This window comes from Taudactylus pleione, unplaced genomic scaffold (assembly GCF_031769625.1).
Source record: "Taudactylus pleione unplaced genomic scaffold, aTauple2 ptg000041l, whole genome shotgun sequence".
NCBI lineage: Eukaryota > Metazoa > Chordata > Amphibia > Anura > Myobatrachidae > Taudactylus > Taudactylus pleione.
The window spans coordinates 38,663,535-38,686,650 of NW_028284443.1; positions in this window are offsets into that span (position 1 = coordinate 38,663,535).

Consider the following 23,116-nt stretch of genomic DNA (forward strand, 5'->3'; position numbering starts at 1 on the left):
ATGTGGCCTTATATCGGGCAATTATATGCCCTAGATTGTATTTTTGGCGATGAGTTTGTGGCGTGGTGCTCCCTGGGTTGGTATGGCTGGACTGCTTTGGGATGGCGCACTAGAGCACTCTATTTAGCACTTTATTAATACTTATTTTCTACTAATACTACTTTATTTAGCATTTAATTACACCCTTCACCTGTGTTTCACCCCCTAACACATAGCTTTTGATTTATTAATATTATTATTAACACTTACTAACACTTTGAGACTTTCACTGGTGTGCTACCCTGGGGTGGCTGGCCTTTGCTGGCTTTTTGGGGTTCCGTGCCCCAGACTTTGACTTAGAATTAGAAACCTCCAGTATCAGAAATGCCATGACATGGCCTGGAGGCTTACACATATTTTTGCAAATATATGCAACTAAGATCTCTGAATTATCTACCACCATGTAGTTTTTCAAATCTTATTGTTGTTATCATTCTGAGTGCTGGGGATACCTTTTGTTGTTTCTTGTACTTCTCCCATCTGGAAAGAACATGCCAATTGCTTCCTGTATCAAATCCCTTTTTTGAGCATCTTTTGAAATGTCAACTTCTCTTGTTCCCCCTCCTCATTTGGCTCTCACCTGCTTGAAAGACTCTTTTTCATTATCATAATGCATCCATCCTATTTCTATTTTTCAAAGTTTTTTCAGAGCATTTCTTTTCTGAAATAGTTGGAAATGCTCTCCTTGGTTTGTGCTGCTGCCTCCTTCATCACAATGTTTTCTTTTGGCCAACTTTGTTTTTAGGCACTCAAAAAGCTTTGATTTTCTAGTGGTGTGGCTGTTTTTTGTCCGTCGATAAAATCCTAACACTGCTAGGTGATCACCGTATGATGGCAAATAAGTCTTTTAGTCTTCATCTATGATCAACTGAATGGTGCTGGCATCAATCTAAACATGGAAAATATGACTGATTTGAAAAGGGTGTAATGTTGTGTAATGAAACAGTAATAAAATAAAGTTTATGTTTTGAAGAAACAATCATTTGGTAGTCATATAAGCGATTGCAGTTAAGTACCTTCTCATGCTCCGGGTCTCTATTATTTCCTTAGGAACATTTCTCTGTCTCAAGAAGTCACTTAAGTCACCCAAAGCATGCATTACAAGAAAAGTGATTGTAGGCTATCATATATCCATCATACAGTGTATACACCACAAAATGAGAGCACAGAGAGGCGAAACAACCATGTAACCTTGCGCGCAAAAGATTGACAGTTGATTTTATGCTTACTTTGCTTATTTTTTGGTTCAACGCGTTCAAATAAATAAGGTAGATATCAGCACTACCCCAGCCTCCCCCCATTTTGTCATTTGTACAAGTACACAATAATTGCATCACTCACATAAGGTTACCTTGGTGTCCAGAGCAGAATAGTCTATCTAAGTTGTTTGCTCTGCATCAGTGCCCCAAAACAGTGCTGTCACTCTTTTTTCCGATTGTAAAGACAGGATGCTAACTAGTGCACATGACTTTAGCTGTCAGGCCTAACTCAAATTACAGTATTGAGACATTTTCTCTATATTTTGAGATACTAAGTCAATATTTTGAGATAACAAGTCAATATTTTGAGAAAGTTTCTGAATATTTTGAGATACCAAGTCAATATTTTGAGATACACAGTGGCGGAATTGGGCTTCCATAAGAGAAGGTCTGTATAAATTTTTTTGTGTGCGTGTGTTTTGTGTTTGTATAGGGAGAGGGACAGGAATATGTCCAGGGCAGAGGAGAGGCAGGGAGAGAGTGATGTGGAGGAAGAGATTGCTGCTCAAGTGGCTTTATTGAGCAGTGCAGGCAGCAGTGATGAGATGCCCAGGCAGAGGGGCAAGACCAAGATGGGGCACAATATGAAATTCTCTGTGGAGGAGAACATGGCCCTTGTGCAGGAGGTCATGAAATCCCACCACATGCTGTTTGGATGAAAAGGCTGCCAGCACATCGACCTACTGCAAGAATGTCATCTGGGCAGAAGTTGTGAGTGCAGTAAATATCACCCAGGACAATGCTATAAGAAGCTACCCTGACTGCATGCCACTGTGACCCCTGGCTAGAAAAGCAGATGCAGGTATCCATTAGTGGCTGAAATGCCACCATTACCTGTGTTAGGTACCATGAGAATGTTGACTGGAATATTCCAAGAACTCTACCAGTCACAGACTGAAAATTACCAGTAGCCAGAAAGTGCAACACAGCCAGAATCTTATGCAGGCATGGACAGAGTTGGAATGTGCTGTGTCAGGGTCTAGGTCTAGTTTGGTGATACAGATGGAATATGTTGTTATGGTTCAGCCAGAACATCTGTATCGCCATCGACCAATGCGTTCAGGTTCAAATGCCTCCTAAAAAACGGTAGCCTGTGCAGCCTTTGTGGTACCTGCATTACCTCATGAGCCTGCTCAGTTTCTTGCTCCTGAGTCCTGCCAGTCTGGTTGTAGAGCCCCTGAAATCCCAGCCACATGCAGTTATTAGCTCTGGTAGTAAATTTTGCCATTTTTGCAAATCAATTCAGCTGATTTAGCCCGTTTTATAGGCATCGTCGTTGTGCTCTCAGTAATTGTAACTTGAAACCCAAGTGAACACATGCAAACACTCACCTTAGGAGGTAGTCTATTTTAGTGCGAGTTTCAAAACTCAATTCTTGGTAAATTTGCATGCTGTATTGTTTCCTATGGAAAGTACTTAAGAGTTTGAATTATGGTGTATTTGGTCTTGTTTTGTAAACTCGTGTGAGTTTTGTTGTTCATTTCCTGCAAGTTTGCATGTGTTTGCCCTTAGTAAATTTGTGAGTAGGGAAAACAGGCTAGAGTCATATGAAAATGCAATCTCATCCAAATACAATTCTTAGTAAATTTATCCCCAAGCTTCCAGCTGATCAGAACATTAGGTGCTCTGTGCACATCAATAGCAAATAGCAAGATGCTGGAAAAACACACAGTATCAAAGAACCAATACAGAGCACAGACTATTTAGGTTTAGAGATTGATGATATGATAACTCTGCTGACACAATATATAATCTGTAAGCACATAAAATTACAATTATAAAAAAGTAACAAGCAAGATAAACCAGCCCAGGAAATTTCTGGTAGCAGCCCTAATAGGGGCAGGTCTGTTGAGGGGGTGGGGTCTGAGCAGGGGGGGGCTGATATATACTAATATAATTATATATACACTACCATTCAAAAGTTTGGGGTCACCCAGACAATTTAGTTTTTTACATTAAAACTGAATTTTATTCATCAAATGAGTTGCAAAATGAATAGAACATATACTCAAGACATTGGCAAGATTAGAATTAATGATTTTTATTTGAAATAATAATTATGTCCTTCAAACTTTGCTTTTGTCAAAGAATGCTCCTTTTGCAGCAATTACAGCATTGCAGACCTTTGGCATTCTAGCTGTTAATTTGTTGAGGTAATCTGAAGAAATATCACCCCATGCTTCCTGAAGCACCTCCCACAAATTGGATTGGCTTGATGGGCACTTCTTGCATACCATACGGTCAAGCTGCTCCCACAACAGCTCAAAGGGGTTGAGATCTGGTGACTGCACTGGCCACTCCATTACAGACAGAATACCAGCTGCCTGCTTCTTCCCTAAATAGTTCTTGCCTAATTTGGAGGTATGCTTTGAGTCATTGTCCTGTTGAAAGTGAAAATTGGCTCCAATCAAGCACTGTCCACAGGGTATGGATGGCATTGCAAAATGGAGAGATAACCTGCCTTATTTAAAATACCTTTTACCTTGTACAAATCTCCCACTTTACCAGCACCAAAGCAGCCCCAGACCATCACATTACCTCCACCATGCTTGACAGAATGCGTCAAGCACTATTCCAGCATCTTTTCACTTGTTCTGCATCTCACAAATGTTCTTCTGTGTGGTCCAAACACCTAAAACTTCGATCCGTCTGTCCATAACACTTTTTTCCAATCTTCCTCTGACCAATGTCTGTGTTCTTGTGCCCATATTAATCTTTTCCTTTTATTGGCCAGTCTTAGATATGGCTTCACTCTGCCTAGAAGGCCAGCATCCCGGAGTCGCCTCTTCACTGTAGACATTGACACTGACGTTTTGTATTTAATGAAGCTGCCAGTTGAGGACTTGTGAGGCATCTATTTCTCAAACTAGAGACTCTAATGTACTTGTTTTCTTGCACAGTTGTGCACCGGGGCCTCCCACTTCTCTTTCTACTCTGGTTAGAGCCTGTTTGTGCTGTTCTCTGAACGGAGTAGTACACACAGTTGTAGGAAATGTACAGTTTCTTGGCAATTTCTCGCCTGGAATAGCTCTAATTTCTAAGAACAAGAATAGACTGTTGAGTTTCACATGAAAGTTCTCTTTTTCTGCCCATTTGGAGAGTATAAGTGAACCCACAAATGTGATGATCCAGATACTCAACTAGCTCATAGGAAGGCCACTGTTATAGCTTCTCAAACGAGCAAAACCATTTTCAGCTGTGCTAACATAATTGCACAAGGGTTTTCAAGTGTTTTCTAATCATCTTCTAACGCGCTTAGCAAACACAATGTACCATTAGAACACTGGAGTGATGGTTGCTGGAAATGTACATATACCTATGTAGATATTCCTTTAAAATGCAGATCTTTGCAGCTAGTATAGTCATTTACCACATTAAAAATGTATAGAATGTATTTCTGATTAATTTAATGTGATCTTCATTGAAAAAAAATGTGCTTTTCTTTAAAAAATAAGGAAATTTCTAACTTTTGAACAGTATTGTATATCATATATATATATATATATATATATATATATAAATATATATATATATATATATATATATAGTATATAATTGTAATAGCTTAGCTGCCTTGGCAAGAAAAGTGGAATAAATATATCTATATATAGATCTTTCGCTCTCTCTCTCTCTCTCTCTCTCTCTCTCTCTCATATATATATTATATAACATATAATACATATCGATACCACACATGGTAGGTAGAATGAGGGTAATCACCACTTTTTGAAAGTCAGCTTATTTATTTCAGCATTGTGCAGCTTTTCATGGATGTAAAAAGTCAAAGATACCGACGTTTCGGTCTACATAGAGACCATTATCAAGGTATAGCAATCCAGTAGTAGAAGAGCAACATGGGTCCAAATGGACCAGCTGCATCAGACATCACCACAGCACATTAAATAATACAAAGTGCAGTAAAATACACCGCCCAATCAGGGATAATAAGCAAATTAAGCCAATAATTGGTGAGCCACATACCCATGTAGGGGGGTCCAATAAGCATAGACTGATGTCCACAGCGGTGACACCATGGTGAACACAATGTACCACTTCTGGTGCCATCAGCTCAAACCTAATGTCATCCGATCTGAGGCCTATATCACTGACACACCACTTCTGGCACGCCTAGTGTGAGGCACACAAAACATGCCTGGATGTCACATGCCCCTCCGCGTGGAACACATATGGGTGCGTGCGCACCAGGTACTCTTTGTCATGGCAACAAACTAAACAAATGACCCATAATAGGGCAGGGTGGCGAACAACCAAATCAACAAATACAGATGAGGGGGGGTGTGATATATCTGAGGACCCGTGTATAATCACCAAGGAATCATAAATAAAAAATATAAATAGACAATAATGGATTAAGAAATAAAGCAAGAATAAAAAATAAAAAATCTAAATGGATATAAAGTAACACCAGCATGAACAATAACATCACCAACAATAGCATGGCTATAGGCAGAAAAAAACACAAAATATATTACGCACATAGACAAAAAAAAAATATAGGCACAGACGTCATAAGTAGTGTCACTGCAGATATATATATATATATATAAAAACATATATATCTGTCTCTGTATATATATCTATATCTATATCTATATATATATATATATATACAGTCAGGTCCATAAATATTGGGACATTGACAGAATTTTAATATTTTGTCCTCTATTCACCACCACAATGGCTTTGAAATGAAACAAACAAGATGTGATTTAACTGCAGACTTTCAGATTCAATTTGAGGGTAATTACATCCAAATCAGGTGAATGGTGTAGGAATTACAACAGTTTCTATATGTGCCTCCCACCTTTTAAGGGGCCAAAAGTAATGGGACAAACTAAACAATCCTAAATCTAACTTTCACTTTTTAATACTTTGTTGCAAATCCTTTGCAGACAATTACAGCCTGAAGTCTGGAATGCATAGACATCACCAGACACTGGGTTTCATCCCTGGTGATGCTCTGCCAGGCCTCTACTGCAAATGTCTTCAGTTCCTGCTTGTTCTTGGGCATTTTCCCTTCAGTTTTGTCTTCATCAAGTGAAACGCATGCTCAATTGGACTTGGCCATTGCATAACATTCCACTTTTTAGCCTTAAAAAACTCTTTGGTTGCTTTTGCAGTATGCTTCTGGTCATTGTCCAGCTGCACTGTGAAGCGCCGTCCAATGAGTTCTGAAGAATTTGACTGAATATGAGCATATAATATTGCCCAAAACACTTCAGAATTAATTCTGCTGCTTTTGTCAGCAGTCACATCATCAATAAATACAAGGGAACCAGTTCCATTGGCAGCCATACATGCCCACGCCATGACACTACCACCACCATGCTTCACTGATGAGGTGGTATGTTTTGGATCATGAGCAGTTTCTTTCCTTTTCTTCTCTTCCCATCACTCTGGTACAAGTTGATCTTTGTCTCATCTGTCAATAGGATGTTGTTCCAGAACTGTAATGACTTTTTTAGATGTTGTTTGGCAAACTCTAATCTGGTCTTCCTGTTTTTGTGGCTCACCAATTGTTTGCATCTTGTGGTGAACCCTCTATATTCACTCTTGTGAAGTCTTCTCTTGATTGTTGACTTTGACACATATACATCTGCCTCCTGGAGAGTGTTCTTGATTTGGCCAACTGTTGTGAATTGGGTTTTCTTCACCAGAGAAATAATTATTTTGTCATCAACCACAGTTGTTTTCCATGGTCTTCCGGGTCTTTTGGTGTTGCTGAGCTCCCAGGTGCGTTCTTTCTTTTTAAGAATGTTCCAAACAGTTGATTTGGCCACACCTAATGTTTTTGATATCTCTCTGATGGGTTTGTTTTGATTTTTCAGCCTAATGATGGCTTGCTTCACTGATAGTGACAGCTCTTTGGATCTCATATTGAGAGTTGACAGCAACTGATTCCAAATGCAAATGTCACACCTAGAATCAACTCCAGACCTTTTACCTGCTTAATTGATAATGAAATAATGAGGGAATAGCCCACACCTGTCCATGAAATAGCTTTTGAGTTGATAGTCCCATTACTTTTGGCCCCTTAAAAAGTGGGAGGCACATATTGAAACTGTTGTAATTCCTACACCATTCACCCAATTTGGATGTAATTACCCTCAAATTAAATGTGAAAGTCTGCAGTTAAAGCACATCTTGTTTGTTTCATTTCAAAACTATTGTGGTGGTGAATAGAGGCCAAAATCTGAAAATTCTGTCAATGCCCCAATATTTATGGACCTGACTGTATATATAACATATATATATATATAGATATATCTATAGATATAGATATACACTAATTTTCTTGCCACAGCAGCTAAGCTGTTATGTACTATATTATATATAGATTGATATCCTATTATAAACAGGCATGCAGATTTTCACTATAAATATATAATACACAGTTTAGTTTACTTTCTGTCACACTTGTGTGATGCAGTCATATTTAGCTGGACTTGGCAGAATGGCAGCTCCTAATCCTGTGCTCTGTGTGTGCAGTGCTCTATGCAGAGGCAGGCTGCTGTAGAGGCTGGAGATGGGGCCAGCTTCTGTAGATGCTGGAGAGGGGGCGGGCTGCTGTAGATGCCGGAGAGGGGGTGGGCTGCTGTAGACACCGGAGAGGAGGCGGTCTGCAACTGGAGCTGTCAGTGGTGATAGACAGACTCCGCAATGGCTTATGGGAGGAGCTGCAGTTGCGCATGAGCAGCAGCTCCCCCTTCGGCCATTTTTTTGGTATACTTCAGTGAGCTGCCTGATCGGAGCTGAACTGAGCTCCGATCGTGGCAGCCCAGCCAGCGATAGTGGTGCAGGGGTGAGTAAAGGGTAGTGACAACAAAAGGGAACAAAGGGACCGGCCTAACGGGAAACAGCCCGGCATCCCGGTGGCCCAATGGCCCAATCCGCCCCTGTCCACACATATACCAACTAATATGGAACTGACCTTTTGGTCAAAGGATTTAATAATTTTGCAATTCCAGATATACACATATTTTTGCAAGTAGATGATACATTGTGCTTTAGGCAAGATTGGTATATTGATTTATATGTATACAAATTAGAATCTGGTCCACAAAAGCTTCATGTGTACCCTTATATCTCTAACCAATGTTGGAGGCAAAACACTGCCAAATATTCAGCTTCCTCCATGTGTGATAGATGTGAGCAGTGGAGCTTACAATCTATATTCCCTACCACATGCGCACACACATGGGTTAATTTTTGTGGGGAACCAAATAACCTACCAGTATATTTTTGGAGTGTGGGAGGAAACCGGAGTACCCAGAGGAAACCCACGCAAGCACAGGGAGAATATACAAACTCCACACAGTTAGGGCCATGGTGGGAATTGAACCCATGACCTCATTGCTGTGAGGCAGTAGCGCTAACCATTACACCATCTGTGAGGAAATTAGGAGAAAGTGAAGCATTGTGAATACTTTCCAGATGCACTGTATGTATGTATATGTATATACAGTCAGGTGCATAAATATTGGGACATTGACAGAATTTTCATATTTTGGCCTCTATTCACCAACACAATGGCTTTGAAATGAAACATACAAGATGTGCTTTAACTGCAGACTTTCAGATTTAATTTGAGGGTAATTACATCCAAATCAGGTGAACGGTGTAGGAATTACAGCGGTTTCTATATGTGCCTCCCACTTTTTAAGGGGCGAAAAGTAATGGGACAAACTAAACAATCCTAAATCTAACTTTCACTTTTTAATACTTTGTTGCAAATCCTTTGCAGGCAATTACAGCCTGAAGTCTGGAACGCATAGACATCACTAGACACTGGGTTTCATCCCTGGTGATGATCTGCCAGGCCTCTACTGCAAATATCTTCAGTTCCTGCTTGTTCTTGGGGCATTTTCCCTTCAGTTTTGTCTTCATCAAGTGAAATGCATGCTCAATTGGATTCAGGTCAGGGGATTGACTTGGCCATTGCATAACATTCCACTTTTTAGCCTTAAAAAACGTTTTGGTTGCTTTTGCAGTATGCTTCGGGTCATTGTCCCCCTGCACTGTGAGGCGCCGTCCAATGAGTTCTGAAGAATTTGACTGAATATGAGCATATAATATTGCCCGAAACACTTCAGAATTCATTCTGCTGCTTTTGTCAGCAGTCACATCATCAATAAATACAAGGGAACCAGTTCCATTGGCAGCCATACATGCCCATGCCATGACACTACCCCCACCATGCTTCACTGATGAGGTGGTATGTTTTGGATCATGAGCAGCTCCTTTCCTTCTCCATACTCTTCTCTTCCCATCACTCTGGTACAAGTTGATCTTTGTCTCATCTGTCCATAGGATGTTGTTCCAGAACTGTAATTGCTTTTTTAGATGTTGTTTGGCAAACTCTAATCTGGTCTTCCTGGTTTTTGAGGCTCACCAATGGTTTACATCTTGTGGTGAACCCTCTATATTCACTCTTGTGAAGTCTTCTCTTGATTATTGACTTTGACACATATACACCTACATCCTGGAGAGTGTTCTTGATTTGGCCAACTGTTGTGAAGGGGTTTTTCATCACCAGGGAAATTATTCTTCGGTCATCCACCACAGTTGTTTTCCGTGGTCTTCTGGGTCTTTTGGTGTTGCTGAGCTCTCCGGTGCGTTCTTTCTTTTTAAGAATGTTATAAACACTTGATTTGGCCACACCTAATGTTTTTGCTATCTCTCTTATGGGTTTGTTTTGATTTTTCAGCCTAATGATGGCTTGCTTCACTGATAGTGACAGCTCTTTGGGTCTCATATTGAGAGTTGACAGCAACTGATTCCAAATGCAAATGTCACACCTAGAATCAACTACAGATCTTTTACCTGCTTAATTGATAATGAAATAACGAGGGAATAGCCCACACCTGTCCATGAAATAGCTTTTGAGTTGATAGTCCCATTACTTTTGGCCCCTTAAAAAGTGGGAGGCACATATAGAAACCGTTGTAATTCCTACACCATTCACCTTATTTGGATGTAATTACCCTCAAATTAAATCTGAAAGTCTGCAGCTAAAGCGCATCTTGTTTGTTTAATTTCAAAGCCATTGTGGTGGTGAAAAGAGGCCAAATATGAAAATTCTGTCAATGTCCCAATATTTATGCACCTGACTGTATATATATATATATATATATAAATATATATATATATATATATATATATATGGACTGATTGAAAAGCAATGATACTGACTTTTTTATTCAGGATCAGATGACTCCACGGGATCTGAACATTTTTCTTTTCAAAGTAGTGTCCTTTGCACTCAATAAATTTCTTTCTGTGTTTCAACGATAATTCAAAGACATGCAGTAGACTGTAGAAAGTATATAAACAAATGAGCAATACAAGAAAGCTGTGACTTACAGTACAAGAGATAGCAAGACAAGGACAAACTTTATAAATGTTCCTCCATAAGGGCAGCAGAGACCAAGAGAGTATGGCATATATGATAGTTTAGGTAAATGAAGGAAAAGCACATGAGGGAAGAGGGCCCTGCTTGTGAGAGCTTACATATATATAATCTTGTTCTGTCACAGATGCATCTTAACATTCCCTAGTGCTGCAAACGCATGTTTGTCAGCCCTGACCCACATGGCAAAATGTATAGACACATTATAATATATTTTCTATAGGCACAGGAGGAAAAACAAAATAATAATGAAAGGGGCATGAATCAGCAACTCACATATAGTGCTATGGATTGTTTAAGGGAGGGGGGGCAAACTGGTGTCTTGCCTAGGGCCCTATGAAGTCTAAATCTGACTCTGCTGGAGCCGCCACTGATTACAACTAGAGATGAGCGGGTTCGGCTCTCAAAGATCTGAACTTAGCGATCCGAGCTGAGATCCGAGTCGGCTCGGGTTTTCCCGTCTGACTCGGTTCTCAAAACGAGACAAAATTACATCCTCCTGCTGTCGGATTCTGGCGGGTTTTGTATTGTATAAAAGGTCCCGCGATCGCCGCCATTTTCATTCCTACTGTGGAGAGTGAAGAGCAAGGAGGGGGCAGTGGTTGCTGTGTATAGGGGCTGGCTACTGTTGTCACTTGTCAGGGGCTGGCTGCTTAATGTCCATAGGGGCTGGTTTGCTGTTGTCCATAGGGGCTGGTTTGCTGTTGTCCATAGGGGCTGGCTGTTGTCCATAGGGGCTGGCTGTGCTGCTGTGTTGTCCAGGGGTTGTTCTGTCCATCAGGGGTGCTCCTCACCCTCAGTGTGTGTGTATGTGTGCGTGTGTGTGTGCACGTAGCTGCACAGGATTGCTGCATCTGTTGTTTATCATGGGGCTGCTGCCTCATTCAGGGGTGCATTCCACCCAAGTGCAAAAAAAATAATATTTTTTTTCTGTGTGTGTGTGCGCGCTTTAGCCACAATTATCAGCAACGTAGTTGCTCAGGATTGCTGCATCTGTCGTTTATCAAGAGGCTGCTGCCTTGTTCAGGGGTGCTCTCCCCCCGAAGTGCAAAAAATAAAATATAAAACAATTTCTGTGTGTGTGCAAATTAGCCACACTTATCAGCAATGTAGTTGCACAGGATTGCTGCATCTGTCATTAATCAATGGGTTGCTGCCTCGTTCAGGGATGCCCTCCCCCTCAAGTGCAAAAAAATTAAGTTTTTTTCTGTGTGTGCGCATTTTAGCCACACTTATGAGCAACATAGTTGCGCAGGAATACTGCATCTGTCATTTATCAAGGGGCTGTTGCCTCATTCAGAGGTGCTCTCCCCCCAAGAGCAAAATAATTAAAATAATTTTTTTGGTGTTTGTGTGTGTGCACGTTAGCCACACTTATCAGCAACGTAGCTGTGCAGGATTGCTGCATCTGTCATTTATCAAAGGGCTGCTGCCTTTTTCAGGGGTGCTCTTCCCCAGTTCTAAAAATATATATATTTTTTGGTGTGGATGTGTGCATTAGCTGCAACTTAGCTGTGCTGTAATTGCTTGGTGACACTGCTTTAAGATTGCGGTGAGTATAGAGGACAGTCACATGACAGTAGAGTGGAATCCACATACCAGTCTTGTAGCTGCCTGCAGCAGTCATGATGAAGATACAAGGCCATCAACTTAATTTATGAAGGCGGATGCACCAGGGCTTAAGTCAGGTCATGTAAAAAAAATCAACTTTCACCATGTTAAATAAAAAAAATCTAAAGCTAAATCAGCTTTAGAGAAACAAAAAATTGGCAATATGCCATTCACTACACAAAGTGGCAAGGAAAGGATAAAGCCTTGGCCTTTATTTATGACCGGTGGTTCTAGTTGTGATGATTTAAGCCCTTCTGCTTGTAGAAAAGGTATTAAATTGTCTCCAAAAAGTCAGAGATCTCTGAGGAGAGTCCAAGTGTGTCCACGGTTGCCATGTGTGAGCATGGCCTTTCTAATACTGTACTTCATGAGGATCCTCCTTCCACCATTTGTGTGACCTCTGCAAATATGGGGATGAGCAGCATGCTGACATAGAAATCGAGGATGTTTCTGTGAAATTGCAGAAGGAGGATGAGGAGTATAATTATGTAGTTAGTGCTAACAACAAGGATGATGAGGATGTTGATGCCAAGGATGTTTGTGTAAAAACTGTAAATCAGGTAACAGTTGTTGCCCATGGTGGGAAAAATCCCATTTTTGCCATGCCTGGGCAAAGGACCAAACAATCCACTTCCCATGTGTGGAATTATTTCCACCCAAATCCAGACAACCTTTGCATGCCATTTGTAACAATTGACATGTAACAGTGAGTAGAGGTAAAGACCTTAACCATCTAGGAATCTCCTCCCTGTTACGTCACTTGCAGCGCATTCATCAAATTGGAAAGGGTATTTAAAATTCTGAAACTGTCACGATCCAGCCTGGGATCGGCCTTTACTCACTGCTGGACTGGTGTCTTTAGGCTCAGAGGCATTCAGATGTCAGTGGCAGTGGTGGCTTATGGCTGAGGATTCTCCCTGGGGTCCAGTTGGACTTCCATGTGTGTGTCTGGACTCCTGTGTAGCAGGCATGGGCACAGCCATGTTGGTTCATCTTACCTGACCAGTTTACTCCAATGGCAGTCCTGCTAGTGTCCCAGCTGATCTCATGATCCAATGACCAGCTAGCTTAGGGTATTTAGGACTGACTCCTGCAACAGTAAGTTGCCTGATCAACAATTGCTACTCCTAGGGGCATATTCAATAGGCTGCGAGAAAAGCCAAAAACCCGAACCTGCAAGGTATTTCCTGCATGTGCATGTTTTTTGGTATTCTATTAGGTGCGTGTTATTTTTAAAAACACATGCCGGGAGGTTTTTTTTTGTGCACCTCCTGAGCAAGCGTGATTTTTCCAGAAATCATTGTTCTTAGGAAAAATCACGTGTACTTGCTCTGACAATCCCCCCCTCCCCAAAGGACTAATTAAGCAATTGGAAGTATCCAATTAGCTTAATTAGTCCTTAATTACTCACCTTCCGAAGCGCTGTCTTCTCATCTTCTTCTGCATCCAGCGTCGGGAGCCGGCTCTTCTGCTGCAGCGGTGAGTATGTCAGTGTGTGTGGTGTATGTAAGTGTGTATGAGTGACTGTGTGGTGTGTGTGTATATGAGTGCATGAGTGTGTGTGACCCCCTGTGCGGTGTGTGTGGCCCCCCGGAATGGGCGCTGGGAAAACTACATCTCCCAGCAGCCCTTGCTCCTCCCATCAGCCCCCAGGACTCCCAGCAACCCCCTCTCCAGTAAGAAGAGAGAGGGGAGGCCGCCGGGAGCCGCGGAGACGCGGACAGGTAAGTGAATTTTTTTTTTTAAATTTACGTGGCGCGTGGTTTTCAGTGATGAAAACCCCGTGTCCACTGTTTTTTTAATTGAATCCCGTGGGTATCGGGAGCGCGTATACCCTCGGGATTTAGAAATTGGCCATGAGGAGCGCGAGGTTTTTTCCTTGCAAAACCTCGCGGCCAATTGAATATACCCCCTAGTGTGCTAGTAGAGTCTTTGGTCCAGGTTCCCTTGGTTTTCTCATTTTCCAGTGTTTCCTCGACCAACATCCCTGCCTGTGTGCCTAGTCCCCAGTTTCTCCTTTGAGCGACAGTGCGACCAACATCACTGCCTGTGTACAAATTACCAGTGTCTTCTGGAGCAGCAGTGCGACTAACATCTTTGCACAGTGCGCTTACATCTCTGCCTGTGTGCATTATATGTTATGTTCCTTGATGCAAAAGTCCGTCCACATGCCACTACCTGTGTATCCTTTGAGTGCCACCCCATGGTGCAAAAGTGCACTTACACCACACTACCTGTGTATTCCTCGAGTGCCACTCCATGGTGCAACAGTGCATCCACATGCCACTCCCTGTGTATTCCTCGAGTGCCACCCCATGGTGCAAAAGTGCATTAGCACGCTACTCTCAGTATATTCCTCAAGTGCCACTTCAAGTGTACCTCTCAAGTGTCAATTCCAAAGTACGTCTCAAGTGCAATCCAGTTGTGCAAATGTGTGTGTATGCTATTCCTGGAGTACTCATTAAGTACCATCTTCTGGTGAAACTCCTTATGTAACAGTGCCTTTGTTAGGCACTTCCCCTGGGCCATTGATATCTTGAGTCTCTATTACCATGGATCTTGGATACCTGGTCAAAGGACCGTGACCTGCCTGCAGGGTGCAGCTAAACCCATATCCCATTTGGAGGGGTCACTGGTGAACACCTCCCTGCAGGCTAGACTCGGCACCTTTGACTAGGTCTTGCCAATGTCCAAGATATGTGGATGAGGAGTTCTGATATCAAGGCTTCTCACCCTGAATTCTTCCAAACCAAAGATCACAACCCCTCAGTTTGCCACAACGGCAAACCTGACAGAAACTTTGGGGACAAAAAAACGAACAACAATCAGTCCAGTGTCACCTAGCTGCTCCCTTCTATCTGGATCCAAGTGCCTGCAATCTCCACCACCAACACCTGCATAATCATCAACATCCTCATTCGTGATCGGAAGTAGTCCTGCATCCAATTTTATAAGACAGACTGACTCTTCTCCCATCAGTGGTTCCTCAGAAGGATTCTTGAGTGCTACGCCTGTTGCTGCTGCTGGGGGTGGATCTTCATCCCAGAAAGGGACCAAGAAGACTACTACTAGTAGTAATTTAAAAAAACAATTGACTATTAAATAGTCCTTTGATATTGATAGAGAAAGTATAACAGTTGTCACCCAGTTTCACAACAGATCACTGGTGCCATAATGGCTGTGCTAGTATTAGATAGTGAAATAATAGAAAATGAGGATGATAGTGTGGAGGAAGTGCAAAAGGAGGAAATTTGTATCCTATCTGACGCTAATGAGGATGTTGTTTGCGTTAATCAGAGACCAGTGGCAGCTGTTCTTGCTCATGATAAAAAGAAAGCCAGAAAAGCCACATCTTGGGTGTGGAATTATTTTAATCTAAATTCTGAAAGAAAGCCAGAAAAGCCACATCTTGGGTGTGGAATTATTTTAATCTAAATTCTGACAACAGTTGTGAAGGCATCTGTTCCATTTGTAAAGCCAAAGTTGGCAGAGGAAGGGACATTATCCATCTAGGCACCTCCTCACATCATTTGCAGTGTGCTCATGCAATTTGTTTAATAAAATTATAATAATTTGTAAATTAGTAACAAGCAGTCAAGTATCAGCTACCAGCAGTTTGGACCAGCACATGCAATCTCCACCACCAACACCCTTATCATCAACCTCCTCCTTAATAATTGAAGGTAGTCCTTCCAAAAAATGTTTTGTGGGGGCCCATACAAACCAAGGAGTTCAGCCACGAAAGTGTCAGTCCTAGTCGCTAAAGTGCTTGGTTTGTTAAACTGTGCATGTTCTTTTTAATACCCTACATAAGAGTGGGTGGGAGGGATAATATCATCTTGCACCTCTTTTCTTTACATTTTGCACAATTTGGGGCATTGCCGACTGACATTATTATAGTTTATTAAACTGCCATCCTGTCTGCCACTGCTGTGTGGCTATGTTTCATAGATGTTCTATATTTTTTTAAACTGCCTTGAGTTTGTGCCGCTGCTTTGTTGCTTACTTTAGCCAGCCAGCTCGCTGCAGCCTTTGACCTTTCTTGGTGAAAAATAGTGAAATAAATATTGTGAACTGTGAGGTGGTTAAAAATGCATGGACATGCCTGAAAATGATTGTTATTAAGGTTAATAATACTGTAGGAACAAAAAATACAGATATAAAACCAAAACCAAAAATAAAAAACAAAACACCAAGGAAAAAGATCCAAAACCAGATCCAGATCCCAAACAAGAGGAGATACAGATCCAAAACTAAAACCAAAACCAAAACTCGGGGGTCGGCGCACATGTCTAATTACAACACTATATGCATATCAGTTGTGGCGATGTTCAACTATGTATTCAAATACAAAGGCCCTGTGATTTTAATCACCTGTTTCCACATGATCTGTATTTACATACGGTTTAAAACATTTAATTGAAGCGATTAGAGAAAAACAAATCCTCTACCTGCACTGTACTAGACAAAGAGAGTATTTTGCTGAACATTTTAATGTACATGTTTGATATTAGGATTATCTTACAGAGATAATGAAAAATAATTCGAGCCCACAATTTATAGCATATAGCTTATAAATTATGAAATAATCTCCTCTATACAATCGATAGCATTGATGGTTATGAAATCATTAGGTGAATTGAATAAGTATATTGATTCCATTTGTTGGATATTTCTGTGCACTGCCCTTGGGTAGGACATTCCAAATAGGAAACAAATATTCATCTGAAAATATCAGTTAGTAAATAAACCACAACTCTATTTTATCCTCTTTCTCACCTAACCCAAGAAGTGAATGAATGCTTTGTTAAATTCCATCTCATTAAATATCTCCAGATACAATACTGTATATTAGATGTCAGTTCAATGGAGGTGTATATAGTTTTGTAGAGGACATATGGTGCATGAAAATGTAAGATGTTTGCCAAACATTTACCAAGGGAATACACTATCAAGGTTAGCCTCAGTGTTTCTCTCATTAAAATACAATTTTAGTTCATCAAATAAAATTGCACATTCTCTGTAAAACTGTTACAAAAATGCAAATCAAAATGAACTTTACAGTTGAATTTAATTAAATTTCATTCTTTAAGACTATATTGCGAAAATAAAAATGACCTTGTATTTTTACAATATGTACACATATGAATGTTCACCTCTAAAAAATGTTTAGTATTCTGAAGATGATTAATTGTGATCAGTTTGGGATAACATGGAGTATTTCTTAACTAGAAATGTCCAAGTTACTTTGCTTTAAAAATGTTAAAACATAAATCAACTCAGTTAAGCACTGCAGGACTGACAACTGCCTACAACATCTTTATAGCAAAAATTAGTCAGCATTTCAAGTAAATGGGATAATAAATATACTATTAAACAGGTGGTGAAAAACAAATTGGAAAGCAAGGGTTTCCGCAAACTTATGGTTTCTGTGTTAATAAGAAATTACATCACAACATTGTAATGTTTGAAAGGACTGTCCTAGATGACTGTAGTTATAACTAACCTGCAGGAACAGATTGGAAACTTCAAGTTATTTAATAATAGTCTTACAATGTCGATTAGGTGTAGACAGGGTCAATATTTCAGTAGGCGAGTGGTGGTTAGCATGCAAAGAGTGTGACTATGATTTTAGACAGAGGCATAACTCCCAGAGACAATGGAGGTGTCTGCCTTCGGGTGCCAAGCCCTGAAGGGGCTCCTCCATCTTTAGCATAAAAAGCAGCACTTGTGTGGTTCCCAGAGGAAAATTAGTGTGACCGCTGATCTTCCACTGCACTTGCTGCAGCACTGAATATAATCATATTCATATACTCTATTTAAGTATGTTTGCATGGATATATATATATATATATATATTAGGGGTGAGCGGGTTCGGATTTCTGAAATCCGAACCCCCCCGAGCCCCCCCGATCCGAGTCAGATCCGAGTCAGGCTCGACTTTTCCCACCTGACTCGGATCTGAAATCGAGGCAAAACGTCATCATCCCGCCTTCCGGGTCTCGCGGGTTTTGGATCCTATATAAGGTACCCGCGTCGGCACCATTTTCTCACTCGGCTGTGGACAGTGAAGAGGGAGGGTGGGAGTTAGGGCTGGCTGGGCTGTGTAGTGTAGTGTAGTGTAGTGCAGAGTAGTGTTGTGCTGTGCTGTGCTGCGCTGTGCTGCTGTTGTCCACTACTTCAAAGTCCATAGGGGCTGGCTGTGTTGTGCTGTGCTGCTGTTGTTAATAGGGGCTGTGTCCACTACTTCAAAGTCCATAGGGGCTGGCTGGACTGTGTTGTGCAGTCAGTTCTCCATAGGGGCTGTGTCCACTCCAAAGTACTGTGCAGTGTCCCAGTCCTAAAGGGGTGCTGTAGTGTTGTCCAGGGGGTGCTCTGTCCATCAGGGGTGCTCCCCCAAGTGCTAAAAAAATAATATTTTTTCTGTGTTTGTGAATTGTGTGTGCAGTAGCTGCACGTGCATCAACAAAGTAGTGCCAAGCGTGCGCCTGTGTCATAAGTAAAGGGCCGGCTGGCTTGACCGTTAAAGGGTGCTGTAACCCCCAAAGTACACTCCAGTCCAAACCAAAAAATAAATAATTTTCTGTGTTTGTGAATTGTGTGCGCAGTAGCCGCACGTGCATCAACAAAGTAGTGCCAAGCGTGCGCCTGTGTCATAAGTAAAGGGCCGGCTGGCTTGACAGTTAAAGGGTGCTGTAACCCCCAAAGTACACTCCAAACCAAAAAAATATATATTTTCTGTGTTTGTGAATTGTGTGTGCAGTAGCCGCACGTGCATCAACAAAGTAGTGCCAAGCGTGCGCCTGTGTCATAAGTAAAGGGCCGGCTGGCTTGACCGTTAAAGGGTGCTGTAACCCCCAAAGTACACTCCAGTCCAAACCAAAAAAAAATTATTTTCTGTGTTTGTGAATTGTGTGCACAGTAGCCGCACGTGCATCAACAAAGTAGTGCCAAGCGTGCGCCTGTGTCATAAGTAAAGGGCCGGCTGGCTTGACCGTTAAAGGGTGCTGTAACCCCCAAAGTACACTCCAAACCAAATAACAAAATATTTTTTCTGTGTTTGTGAATTGTGTGCGCAGTAGCCGCACGTGCATCAACAAAGTAGTGCCAAGCGTGCGCCTGTGTCTCATAAGTAAAGAGCCGGCTGGCTCATTTCTTAAAGGGTGGTGTAACCCACAAAGTGCACTACTCTCCAGCAAAAATAAAAAAATATTTTCTGTGTTTGTGTGCGCTTTAGCCGCACGTATATATCAATATAACATAAATGGAGGACCAAACTTTCTCCGATAAAAATAAAATAGGGAAAGATCAAGAACCACTTCCTCCTAGTGCTGTTGCTGCTGCTGGGAGTTGTTCATCATCCCAGAGAGGAAGTAGGAACATCACTACTTTTACTAAACAATTGACCCTCCAACAGTCCCTAGCGATGAGGATGAAGTACGACAGCAGTCATCCTAAAGCAAAACGTATAACTGAGGCCTTGACTGCTATGTTGGTGTTAGACGTGCGTCCGGTATCCGCCATTAGTGCAGTGGGATTTAGACAATTGATGGAGGTAGTGTGTCCCCGGTTCCAAATCCCGTCTAGATTCCACCTGCATCCTCAAAGCAGCAGCGACAAGCGTGCGTCTGTCTGTTAAAGGGTGGTGTAACCCTCAAAGTGTGCTCCACAAACAATAAAAATATTCTTCTTTTTTCTGTCTTTGTGAATTGTGTGGGCTGTAGCCACACTTGCATCCTCAAAGCAGCAGCGACAAGCGTGCGTCTGTCTGTTAAAGGATGGTGTAACCCTCAAAGTGCGCTCCACAAACAATAAAAATATTCTTCTTTTTTCTGTCTTTGTGAATTGTGTGGGCTGTAGCCACACTTGCATCCTCAAAGCAGCAGCGACAAGCGTGCGTCTGTCTGTTAAAGGGTGGTGTAACCCTCAAAGTGTGCTCTACAAACAATAAAAATATTCTTTTTTTTTCTGTCTTTGTGAAATGTGTGAGCTGTAGCCGCACCTGCATCCTTAAAGCAGCAGCGACAAGCGTGCATCTGTCTGTTAAAGGGTGGTGACACCCTCAAAGTGTGCTACACAACCAATAAAAATGTTGTTCTTTTTTTTTCAGTCTTTGTGAAATGTGTGGGCTGTAGCCGCACCTGCATCCTTAAAGCAGCAGCGACAAGCGTGCATCTGTCTGTTAAAGGGTGGTGACACCCTCAAAGTGTGCTACACAACCAATAAAAATGTTGTTCTTTTTTTTTCAGTCTTTGTGAAATGTGTGGGCTGTAGCCGCACTTGCATCCTCAAAGCAGCAGCGACAAGCGTGCGTCTGTCTCTTAAAGGGTGGTGACACCCTCAAAGTGTGCTACACAAACAATAAAAATATTCTTCTTTTTTCTGTCTTTGTGAATTGTGTGGGCTGTAGCCGCACTTGAATCCTCAAAGCAGCAGCAACAAGCGTGCGTCTGTCTGTTAAAGGGTGGTGACACCCTCAAAGTGTGCTATACAAACAATAAAAATATTCTTCTTTTTTCTGTCTTTGTGAATTGTGTGGGCTGTAGCCGCACTTGCATCCTCAAAGCAGCAGCGACAAGCGTGCGTCTGTCTGTTAAAGGGTGGTGACACCCTCAAAGTGTGCTACACAAACAATAAAAATATTGTTCTTTTTTTTTCTGTCTTTGTGAATTGTGTGGGCTGTAGCCGCACTTGCATCCTCAAAGCAGCAGCGACAAGTGTGTGTCTGTCTGTTAAAAGGGGTGTAACCCTCAAAGTGCTCCAAAAAATAAAAAACTATTTTTTTTATGTGTTTGTGACTTGTGTGCGATGTAGCCGCACGTGCATCAACATAGTAGCAGCACCAAGCGTGCGCCTGTGTCGTAAGTCAAGGGCTGGTTTGGACATCTGGTCCGGACTGAAGGACGTGCCAACAATTTCTGACAAGTCTACTGTCACTGCATATGATACTATCCTCAAAGCAGCAGCGACAAGCGTGCGTCTGTTTGTTAAAGGGTGGTGACACCCTCAAAGTGTGCTCCACAAACAATAGAAATATTCTTCTTTTTTTTCTGTCTTTGTGAAATGTGTGGGCTGTAGCCGCACCTGCATCCTTAAAGCAGCAGCGACAAGCGTGCGTCTGTCTGTTAAAGGGTGGTGACACCCTCAAAGTGTGCTACACAAACAATAAAAATATTGTTGTTTTTTTTTCTGTCTTTGTGAAATGTGTGGGCTGTAGCCGCACCTGCATCCTTAAAGAAGCAGCGACAAGCGTGCATCTGTCTGTTAAAGGGTGGTGACACCCTCAAAGTGTGCTACACAAACAATAAAAATATTGATCTTTTTTTTTCTGTCTTTGTGAAATGTGTGGGCTGTAGCCGCACCTGCATCCTTAAAGCAGCAGCGACAAGCGTGCGTCTGTCTGTTAAAGGGTGGTGACACCCTCAAAGTGTGCTACACAAACAATAAAAATATTGTTCTTTTTTTTTCTGTCTTTGTGAAATGTGTGGGCTGTAGCCGCACCTGCATCCTTAAAGCAGCAGCGACAAGCGTGCGTCTGTCTGTTAAAGGGTGGTGACACCCTCAAAGTGTGCTACACAAACAATAAAAGTATTGTTCTTTTTTTTCTGTCTTTGTGAATTGTGTGGGCTGTAGCCGCACTTGCATCCTCAAAGCAGCAGCGACAAGCATGCGTCTATCTGTTAAAGGGTGGTGACACCCTCAAAGTGTGCTACACAAACAATAAAAATATTGTTCTTTTTTTTCTGTCTTTGTGAATTGTGTGGGCTGTAGCCGCACTTGCATCCTCAAAGCAGCAGCGACAAGCATGTGTCTGTCTGTTAAAGGGTGGTGTAACTCTCAAAGTGCTCCAAAAAATAAAAAATGATTTTTTTAATGTGTTTGTGACTAGTGTGCGATGTAGCCACACTTGCATCCTCAAAGCAGCAGCGACAAGCGTGCATCTGTCTGTTAAAGGGTGGTGACACCCTCAAAGTGTGCTACACAAACAATAAAAATATTCTTCTTCTTTTTTCTGTCTTTGTGAATTGTGTGGGCTGTAGCCGCACTTGCATCCTCAAAGCAGCAGCGACAAGCGTGCCTCTGTCTGTTAAAGGATTACATCGGTGACAGCATCCAAGTAGGCTTGTCAGACAGTCCGTACCTGTACTGGCAGGAAAAAGAAGCAATTTGGAGGTCCCTGTACAAACTGGCTCTATTTTACCTGAGTTGCCCCCCCTCCAGTGTGTACTCCGAAAGAGAGTTTATTGCAGCCGGGAACCTTGTCAGCGAAAGGTGTAGGAGGTTGCTTCCACAAAATGTGGAGAAGATGATGTTCATAAAATGAATTATTAACTCTTCCAGGGAGACCAGCCTCCAGAACGTACAGAGGGACCTGTGGTTGTGGATTCCAGCGGGGATGAATTAATACTCTGTGAGGATGAGGATGTACACAACACTGAAGAGGGTGAGGAATCGGTGGATGAGGAGGATGAGGACGACATCTTGCCTCCGTAGAGCCAGTTTGTGCAGGGACAGATTAATTGCCAGCTTGTTTTGTGGGGGCCCAAACGAACCAATCATTTCAGCCACAGTCGTGTGGCAGACCCTGGCGCTGAAATGTTTGGTTTGTTAAAGTGTGCATGTCCTGTTTATACAACATAAGGGTGGGTGAGAGGGCCCAAGGACAATTCCATCTTGAACCTCTTTTTTTTCTTTACATTATGTATAGTTTGGGGCCTAGTTTTTCAAACTGCCATCCTGTCTGCCACTGCAGTGCCACTCCTAGATGGACCACGTG